An 11,209-nucleotide genomic window follows, 5' to 3' on the forward strand; every position below is an offset into this window, starting at 1 on the left:
AAATATTATTAATTTATACTAATGATAAACAACTTAATAATATATTTTGATGCACGTGCTTGATCACGTTTTGTTTTGCTAAGATATTTACTGAGATTCGATGTGTTATTCTTAGTCCCAATTTCACCAATTACACTACAAACTGAGTTTAATTAAACGCAGGTTTCCGTAAATGACTCTAACGACGTAAAATTCCGATTAAACATGATTTCACCAATACCTTTCGAGCGTGTTGACGTAAACTGAGCTTACACGTCAAAATCAATAGAATGTATCAAATACCTGTCAAAATTGTCATCGATAAGTATAAACTAAATCAAAATTGTTTAATGTCAATGTTTCTATTACGACAACGATAGTGACAGCTCTTGAACGCTGAATAAAAATATGTACGAGTGAAATTATATCCTCAGAATTACTTCGTTTATTCGATTTTCATATAACAGCCCGTACTACACGCTCAAATAATTTATTTCATCACATAAATACCAGGACAAATACTGGTATCCGTACGCCACTACACAGAATGTTTGCTCTCCATAACTCTAGATTTAATGATGTAGATATGTTTTCGTGTTCCTCTAAAACTTACAAACTCTGGTACAAACAGAGTAAGTTAGAAATCACGAAATTTCTCCTAAATTGTAACAATGTCTACAACTGCATTATGTTAGATTTATTTATTAACTGGTTGTTTGCTACTAATTGTAAATTTAAATATTAAGTGTACTTAGTGAAACTGTTTAAGGAGATATTCTTGTGTCCATATTTCTATTTTTACTTTATCTACTTTATGTTTAAGAATGTATGTGTATTTGTTTCCAAATAAAAAAATAAATATGTTAAACGTCAAAAATTCGGTGATCAGCATTTATACGCGTTTAGGCTATAACTGCGATTACTTTGTGTTGGTGAAATCAGAATTGAATCAGTAAACTCGTTTACAGACGTAAGCTTGGCTCAAAGTGTTCTTATCACGTTCTAGTTCAATGGTGAAATTGGGCCTCATTAATGTATATTTGTTTACGTGTTTTTGAAGCTAAGTCTTAATCGCATTTTCTCGGCAAGAGTTCACGTACCGCCAGAGTCCAGACGCCCTCTGTGGAATTCGTTACGAGATCTATCTTCGTATATATAAAATTTTGGAGCTCCTCTGCTTTATATCATAAGGATTCGCTTCTTTCGGGCGTCCCTTGAGCCGATCAATTAAGATGAACGACTCTATCGCTCTTAATTACATAATTCATACTTTGATAATTCATAATTACATAATTTCATAATTCATAAATAATATTATTTATTCCTTCGCCGCAGACATGTAAAAAAAATTATCAAACCGAGACTGGAGTCTATACTCCAGCTCTTTCTTTCTCGTGTAAAACAGCCTCGCTGCTGGTATTGTGGCATTAACTCAAGTATAGAGAACGGTTTAACTAATAACGCTCTGGCAAAATTATGAATACGGCGGAGGCGTGGGGCGAGGCGATGGCTGGTCCATACGTCATTCTCGTGAATCCTGTTACCAGAAACGCTTCTTCGCGTATTTAAAATTAAATTTATTGATTTGATTTATGTTTTAGCCATACAATGACAATTATAGGAATTATCTGTTAAGAATATTTCAGCGGTCATCTGGAAGGCAAAGCCAAATTGCTTCGATGAAACTGTAGGAAGTTTGTTTTTGTTTATAGAGCAAGGCAATACTTCCAGTCAGTTCATATTCTAGAATCTAGCGTAATACAATAAGTTCAGCCACATTTAGAATGTTATTGTCATCTCGGTTATGCTGCACCTCAGTATCAGATCGAAACTTATGACTATATGGGGTTTTCGATGAACTTTCTTCAACGTGCAAACAAACTAACGAATTAGCTTGCCTAGATATCCCCCGCAACAGGATAACTTTTCAAAAAGAGCGCGTACTTTTTTTAACGTTTCCTGTACCGCGCCTCGACTACCGCGCGATATAAGCGCGCGAATTTTCACGTGCAAAAGTGTATCTATGCGTATTTTTTTACATATAATAAAAATAATTGATAATTTTAAATTAAATTATAAATTTCATTTTGTTTGGGTGAAGCTTTGTTTAACGGTAAGCTATCCAATTGACTGGCTTATTTCACCAATTAGCGACATCTCTTTTCAAATGATAGCTCTAATTATAAACTTTGGCATGTATCCAAACTTTCAGCGAAATGAAATTCAAAGATGCGAAAAGAACTTATACATAACAATTTTATGCAATATTTCGAAATTCGAGCTTGTTAAGTAGAAATAAAAAGTTATACAGAATGTAAAACACCTACATCCTAAAAGTTGGGGGGTTCTATTTGGACTATGATTCCCGATTGTTGGAAAATTCAAAAATTTATTTTTATAATTTTTGGAATACAAATGCAATCCATTTTACTATCTACTAATCTTCAACTATCTAATTATCATTAATTGTCCATAAAATTATAAAAAACCAAGAAGCAGAAATGAAGTTCGACGCAACAGCTGACAGCATTAGAAGCTTTAACATCCCGCTACGAAAATTTTAAATTTTCAACAATTCGGGAAGTTATTGGTTTTACCCCGTTTGTCGATAACCGAGTTTTCATCAGATGTAGACGTTTTAAGGTCCTAGGAAGCTTCCCTGACTATTCCCGCGATGTTGTCCGTACGTGTGTATGTATATGTGTGTGTGTGTGGATGTATGTAAACCTCATATAACTTTTGAACGACTCGACCGATTTCATCGCGATTGATGCCATTCGAAAGGGCTTGAAAAAAGTTACATTTTAAATCATCATCATCAGCCGGAAGACGTCCACTGCTGGACAAAGGCCTCCCCCAAAGATTTCCACGACGATCGCTCTTGCGCTGCCCTCATCCAACGTATTCCGGCGATCTTGACCAGATGGTCGGTCCATCTTTAAAATTTAAAAAGAACTTTCTTGCTGAAATGCCAATAGCTATTATTCAGGTATAGGTAGCTCTACGGAACCCGGTTTAAAATATTACATAAAAAGTTCTACTTAATATAAATATGTTTATAGTCGTGCGTTATACGGATCTGTATTAAAAATTTAAATTTAACCCGGGAAATGTCATGACGGATGCATGATAATTAATATCAAGATTTAATTTGCATAACCCGTTTCATTGTTTTGACCTCCGAACAAATGTGTACAAGATTCTACGTTCAGTATCGAAAATGAACCGAAGAGTTTTTTTATAGAAGAGGAAGACCAACGAGCACTCTTGGAACACCAGAGGAATCATAGGAGCGTTGCCGCCCTTTTAGAAAGGTGTACCCGCTTTTCTGAAGGTATACATGTCGTATCATCCTAGAAACACCGCACATGTAAGCTCATCCCACATCTTTGTTGTACGTGGAAGGAAGTTCCTTGAAATCCGCACTGTGGAGGAACGCCACACATCCAGATGATGGGGATGGTATCTTAATTAGTGGCATGTTGTGCGAAGGTGGAATTCGACGCCAGGAATCAGGTCAAAACCCTTTGGGACACTCCTCATGATAAATTTAGTAGAATACACGCAATGAAGCGACGTCTCTACGCAACGCCAAGTGATTTAGACATTCACAGAGCACTGGATCTGCGACAATTCGAGCAGCTCTGCGTTGCACGCGGTCAAATGGTTCGAGCTGATACTGGGGTACGCCAGACCGGAGATGACTGCAAGTCTTCATGTTATATAGCCGAGACTCTATATCTTATACCTTTAAGCGAGTAATTCTTGTATATATACAAATCAATATAAAATCAATATAAATCTCGGAAACGTCTGGTCGTGTGCTCAAACGCGAGACATTACAGTTAACATCAAAATAGAACTTTCAAGACTTCTTGTTGCGTTATTTGATCAAGAGTCCAAGACAAATGTATGTGTGCAAGTCTGAAACTTCTGAAAAGTTCCTGATTAATTCTGTTCAATACTCATTGAAAAGTATTGAAAAACTAAACATGTTAACTGTGTATTTATAAATACACAAAAAAAGATTTGGGATTATTGTAAACAATTCAAATTTCATCATTTTCAATACTTTTCAATGAATATTTTTAATCAGGGGTAGGCTACGAGAGATTAAGATGGATATAGAGGAGTATCAGGATAAAAATAGGTTTACTATTTTTTTAGGTAAACAATTATATTACATATATTTTTAATTCTGTAGCTTTACAAATCTCATAATATAAGTCATTTGAGGTTTCATAAATAAATCTTATTCGAAGTGGTCTCCATTGGCTGCAATACAGTCCTTTAAACGTAGCACAGTAGTAGTTAAAAGCAGCACGCATTCTTTCCATGGGAAAATTCTTCACTGCTAATCGTACGATTGTTTTAGGGACTCTAAATTATCATGGCATTTAGAGCAAGCCGTACTCTCTAAAACTGACCTTAAATTATAATCCAGCGGATAAAGATTGGGTCTAGACGACGGCCAGTCTTCAGCTCTGATGAAGTCCAAAACGTTCGTTTCCAATCAAGACTGCGTAGACCGAGCTTTTTGACCCGGCGCCGAGTCTTGCTGGAAGGACTATTCTTGGTTATTGAACATGGTGTAACGGCTTCACTACCTTCTCAAGAATGGTTTTTTGATACACTTGTGCCGATATTTTGATACCTTTCATAAAAGTATAAGCTAATACCTCACCAAAACCATCACTGACGTCGGATAGTCCCCACGTTGTACTCTGTCGACTAATATAATTAAAAAAATTCTCATTGCGTACCGCTTCAGTAGTTGTTTCGATTTTACCACCCTATTCTTTTTTAAATTATCAGTTAAGAGTTCAGAAAAAACGAGTACGTGTCTCATAGGCTGCAAATCATAAGTCATCATTTAAAATACGCGACAAGGTTGTAGGTGCTATCTTCATCTCCCGAGAGAAAATCTTTTGCTTTCAGACTGGATTTCTTCAAATTCTTTCCCTTACTGGTTTGACCACCTTTTTCGTACGAACACTACGTGGACGGCGATATCTTTTTCTGTCTCAAGCAGAAGAGGTCTAATTGTACTAATAGCCCAATACACGACACAAACATTTTACTAATACCAAGCGTATGGAGAGTTTTAAAAATTGCATTTGGCTCCATACCTACTTTGTGTAATGCAATCACAGCGATTCGGTTCTATTTATCACCCCACTCCATTTTAATATTGCAAAATATTGTACAATGTATTGGCGCCAAAATGAACAGATGCCAAATTCAAATGTAAAATTTTATTAATTTTAAATGTTTACAGTATTTATAGCCAGACTAAGTATACTAGAATCAAAAGTAAATAAACTCTGAAACTACTTTGTATTATAGGCGTCCACATGGCTATGCCACATGGAGGGGATATATCTTACGTATTGTAGATGTAAGTATCTGAAAGAAAACTTTATTTTAATTTAAAAAACAATTAACTAATTAACTGCGTTCAGAAATTTTTAAATAATTTCCTAATTGAACCGGGAATCAAACCCGCTACTCGAGAAAAAAAATGCCCTGTAGCTTTATTATACCTATCGAAACGCTTATTTTTTGCTACATAACAGCATCGCCTTGGGACTCCCTGTATATATTATCTAACGATGTTGACCAAAAAGGCGTCCACCGTGTATTTTATTTTTAAACAACATTATGTATAACATATTTAAATAATCAAAATAAACGACGTATTATTGTGTCTACTTCGCTCACGAGTTATATCACGTTTTTCTGTGACTAGTTTAGGGTTGGCGCAGTCATAAAAATCAAATGCTCTCATACTACAAAAATTGTGTTTAAACATAAATAAATATCAAAATACACAAATAAATTTTTAAAAACAAAAGTTTATGAACGATACGCGACACGAAGCCGCGACTTCTCGGGTTCCGTGCGAGTGCTTTGCCAACTGAGCTAACCGTTGAAGTGACGTATCCTCATAAAATCTTGTATGCTTTGTTCCACTCTCAGGTTGTGGCTTAGCTTATATAATATCAGAATAAATCTACTCTATAACATTTCGAAGGTGGTGCATCGTCAACTATCTGGGTGCACGGCCGTACCATCCTTTTCTCGAAGCAGTTCGAGTCATGTTCGACCCCCAGTCACTCTGGATCTCAACATCGTTGTGGATAAAAGTAGAATCCTGTATTTTCAAACCAGGCAATCTACTTTTAAACAGTTTTTTCTGATGGTATTTGATACGCCTTGCCCATTACAATGTAGTGCCGCTCAGGATTCTTGAAAACCCCAAAAATTCTGAGCGGCACTACAATTGCGCTCGTCACCATAATGTCTCAACATAAGATGTTTCTTTTTAAGTCTCATTTGCCCAGTAATTTCACCAGCAATCGCGCCCTTTAGACCGAAACGCAGTAATGTTTACACATAACTGCTTCAGAAATAGGCACCGTTGTGGTAACCATAAACTAGTCGGCATTGTGTGCAAAGGAGCCTCCCGCTGGTTAATATGTATGTACTTGTAAGGTACATTGCGTTTTAATAAAAAAACATACACTGCATTTTCCTACGATGGCCGAGGGATGGCGAAGTTAATCTATTTATATAAAACATTAAATATATTCAATATTGATATGTTCTCTTTAAGATAGTGTTCTATTAGCTAATTATTAAAGAATATAAGATAGTAGGACCATTGAGTAAGGACTAAATAAATTGACCGACTTGGTATTACCTTCATGGATCTCACAACTTTTTGCGGTAGAAGAACACTAAGTTGTGAGACCTGGTTTCATTTACAAGTTATCTTTTTGATGGCATTAAAATAATATGATTAAATAGGGACGTTCAAATAAAACTAGTATCCACAAATAAACAGCACTCAAGAAGACCTTGGCAGTTGAAATATATTTTATTAAAGAATTCACACAACAAATGGTCGCCGCACTTCCATAAATATAATATTTAAAAATTAATTAATAAATCATACGTTGACAGCCCTGAGATTATTTATTGTAATCTGACTACAGACATAGTAATTACTAGAGGCAGCTTAATATTATTTCCAAATTATTTTTTTAAAAGGCCAAATTTTAGTACAATCTAAATAATGATTACAGAAACGTCAAACGAATAAAAAAGAGTAGAGATTGTCATAGTAAAGAGAATAATTAAATTAAAATCCGTATTTAATATAAAGTAATTTTTGTTCTATATATGTGAATTGTATGCTTTTTGTTGGTATACTTCACAAAGGTTCAGGATGAAATCAAATCTTTTAGATTATTTATTAGGCATAATTTCATTTAGTGCTTTATCAATAAATTATATTTTTTTTAATAAAGATGGCTCTGTCGTAAATTCTACTACTCCACAACTGAATAACTAAGTGATCGGGCAGCCTGGGACTACATTATGATTATTTAATAGCAATACCAATGGCAGTACAATATCGTATATTTTTTTAAAAAGAGCGCAAGAAAATAATGCTGGAAGAGTTTCTTGCCACTTCTTCTCTCTCAGACTGCCATTTGTGTCCGAAGCACAAGAGTTCTTGAAAAATATTCATCCTGCTATTTGGTATTATTATTTTACGTTTATAGAAAGAACATTATTGCAATAAGAACGTATTAAATACAACCAAATTATTAAGAACCAAAAACTATTATACAACTTATACATATTGGTTGACGCGCACGGCCACCGCAGCGCCTTGGTTCGTTCGTAGATCTCCACCGCGATCTTGAGCTGCCAACTATCGCTCAAGACTTCAAGGAGATATCGCGACGCTACTTTGATAAGGCGGCCAAGCACCCTAATATCTTGGTGAGGCATGTGATTACACTCCACTAGACCACAGTCTAACAAACAGAGGCGACCTCGACACGTACTAGTCGACCCGGACGACTATATTGCCGTCGCAAACGCGACACCAACACCATCATCTACAGCGACACTAAACACCGCCCTAACCAAATATAATACGATTCACACACTTTGATAGAAGCCCGACGAGATATTCCTCGTTCTGTAATCGTTTAACACCACTTACACCACAAATCACACACCTGCAATAACACTACACATAAATACTCACACTCTTACATACCTACATTCACACATATTTACAACAGATATATTCGATCGTTAGTGATCTTCTCTCCATTCAGCTTAGTGAGCAGGCGGTCCGAGGTTCGATCCTCCATCCGAGAGGCCCCAGCTTCGCTGTAAAAGCCTTTAGGGCTTATCAGCACAGAGGGATTTTTAGTCGGTAGGGGGTGTTTACACCCGAGTCCCCGCTTCGGGGTGTTCAATATGTAAATGTATTTTGTTCCTCTCGAAAAAAAAAAATTACATATGAGTTACAAGAGGCCTATGGCAGCTGAAGCATGATACAAAAGCTCAAGTTGACCCGTCAGGGTGTCAAATTTGCGTGACGTGCGCGCGCATCGTAATAATTCACTCTGATAATTTTCCAATAGAAGTATAATTTCAAATACTTTCACGTGATGAAGATTACTATAAACTAAATAACTTATAAACTATACCAAATTCAATGGTGTTCAACTATTTCGTGCAAAAAATACAGTATAAAAGAAGATTAATTATTAAACTGCTTAGTTTTTTACTCCAGTTTTTTTTAGATCTGAGGCATATCTTTGTGAGTAGATTCTTGCTTTCTTTAATAAAAATGAATATTACTTGGATAAAAGGGAAGAAATTTTATTTATAACCATTTTTTCGCCTGTTTATAATAACTTTATTTAGGTCACCTTATTTAAGAAATATACTTCAATTTCTTTTTTAAAACCAAAAAAAAAAGGCAATATTCGGCTATGTCTATATAATCATAGGTATCGAAACTGACCTGTACCAGAACAATTTATTTACAAATGCGCGAAACAAGTTTTAAATAATATGATTAATTTTCTAATTATAATGAGTTAAGTTTTTTGATTATACTTTGATTTTAATTAATGTTGCATGACTTATGCGTGCCGCATATGTTCTGCTTGGGTCTAATAGGGCGTTTCTTCGTATAAAATCGCATATAACAATTATATTGTACATGTTAATATTTTAAAAAGCACATAGTCAGTAAGATAAATGATTAATTTTTGCACAAAAATGCACAAAAATGGTTTTAGTGGCATATGGTGTGGATTTATAAAATCCGCATGGTAAGATAAATATGATTAATTTTGATAATATCAGTTTCTTAACTCAATCTATTTTTTAATCTCTTCTTTATTATGAAGCCATGAAATGTAAATGTCAGCATCATTTTGTTTTGTACTCAACTTACACTCAACTAATACTCAACTTTTTATCATTTTTATTTTCGATTCCAACAGGGTTTTATTTATTTATTTATTAAACCATTTTTACCAATTAAAAACCAATAAACTACTTTATCACAACCAGGATGCCGGCTAGTTTATGGGTATCACAACGGCACCTATTACTGTCGTGAAGCAGTAATGTGTAAACTTTACTGTTTTTGATCAGAAGGGCGCCCGTAGGCGTAGGCGCCGTGTAATTACTGGAAAAATTAGATTTAACATATTATGTCTAAAGGTGACGAGCGCAATTGTAGTGCCGCTCAGAATTTTTGGGTTTTTAAAACAAGACAAGACACCTAATTCTCTAATAAATTCTTAAATTAATATATAATAATAAAAAAAGGAAAAGTTTACGCTATTTATCATAAAAGGCATAAAAAGGCATTTATTTTCTCAAAATTTATTCCTTTAGAATTCTTTTTGATGTCATTTCTTATACTACTAGATACTACTACCGCTTCGGAAACAAATGGCGCTCTGAGAGAGAAGAAGCGGCGCAAGAAACTCTCCCAGCATTCTTTTTTTTGCGCTCTTATCAATAAAAATATACAATATTGTACAGTCATTTCTATCGCTATAAAATAATCACAATCTAGTCCCAGGCTGTCCGATCATTTAGATATTCAGCAGTGGAGTAATAGGATTTACGACAGAGCCATATTTTTATAAAACATTTAAATTTATTTATAGATAATGCCTGAACAGTGGCTGGGACTTTATGGTAGAAGTGTATACATTTACCCTTAAAGCTATTATGTATCTTATTAGTGAATATGAACAATTAGACATTTGTCAATATTTAATTTCATTAAATAATTATAATTTCATAAAAAGTCTTCTATGTTTTAAATTTTTCAGTATAGTTTCATATCATCCACATAAAACATAAATTTACTATTGCAGGTAAAACTATTATGTTGAGGCATCATTAATAAAAAGGACCGAGATGAGAACCTTGAGGTACTCCAAATGGAACCAAAATGGCGTCAGAAGGAATATGGTTTGACCCTGATAACATCACACTGCGTCTGTCACCTAAGACTACACAATACTCGAACAACATAAAAAAATTAGATACAAATAGCGATATAAAAATATTTTTCTTATATCCGATTTACTTATACAGCTACAATTGCGACATTAAATAAACACATGGGTAGAACAACCTAACAGTAATGATAAATAATTAATTAAAAAAAAAAATCACCTAAATAATTCAATTTTCCATAATATCATTTCGGAACAACCTGTAAGAAATCTAGTAGCCGCGCGCTAGCGTAGCAACTGACAGGTACTTCGTGCAGTCTTATGCGACTTCATAAATTTAATTTCCTAAATATGTAATTTGTTTGTTTGAAAATTTCATAATATTAGAAATTTTTTGAATTATATTTTTAAAATTAAGCTCAAAGTAAAAGTCAAAAATACTTTATAGACATAAAATCAACAGATTGCTCGTCAACTTGAATCACTTAAATAAAATATAAATACATGCTAATTTCACAAAACTTTATACATATATATATATATATATATATATATATATATATATATATATATTACATTTATAATTTAAAAATAATGGAACCTAGCAAATAACACAAGGATGAACCATAAAAATTGATAAAAAGTAACATCTTTTATAATACTATTTACTTCCATAGACAGACATTAATATGACAGTTCAACCCGTTTGTATGTTGCCATTATTGCGCCACGCTGTATAATCTATACTAATATTATAAAGCTGCAGTGTTTGTTTGTTTGTTTGAACGCGCTAATCTCTAGTACTACTGGTTGAATCGTTTCCAAGATTCAGATTATATATATATATATATATATATATATATATATATACAAGAATTGCTCATTTAAAGATATAAGATATTATGTTATAATTATTTATTGTATTGTTTGTT

Source organism: Leptidea sinapis, chromosome 7 (genome assembly GCF_905404315.1).
Source record: "Leptidea sinapis chromosome 7, ilLepSina1.1, whole genome shotgun sequence".
Lineage (NCBI taxonomy): Eukaryota > Metazoa > Arthropoda > Insecta > Lepidoptera > Pieridae > Leptidea > Leptidea sinapis.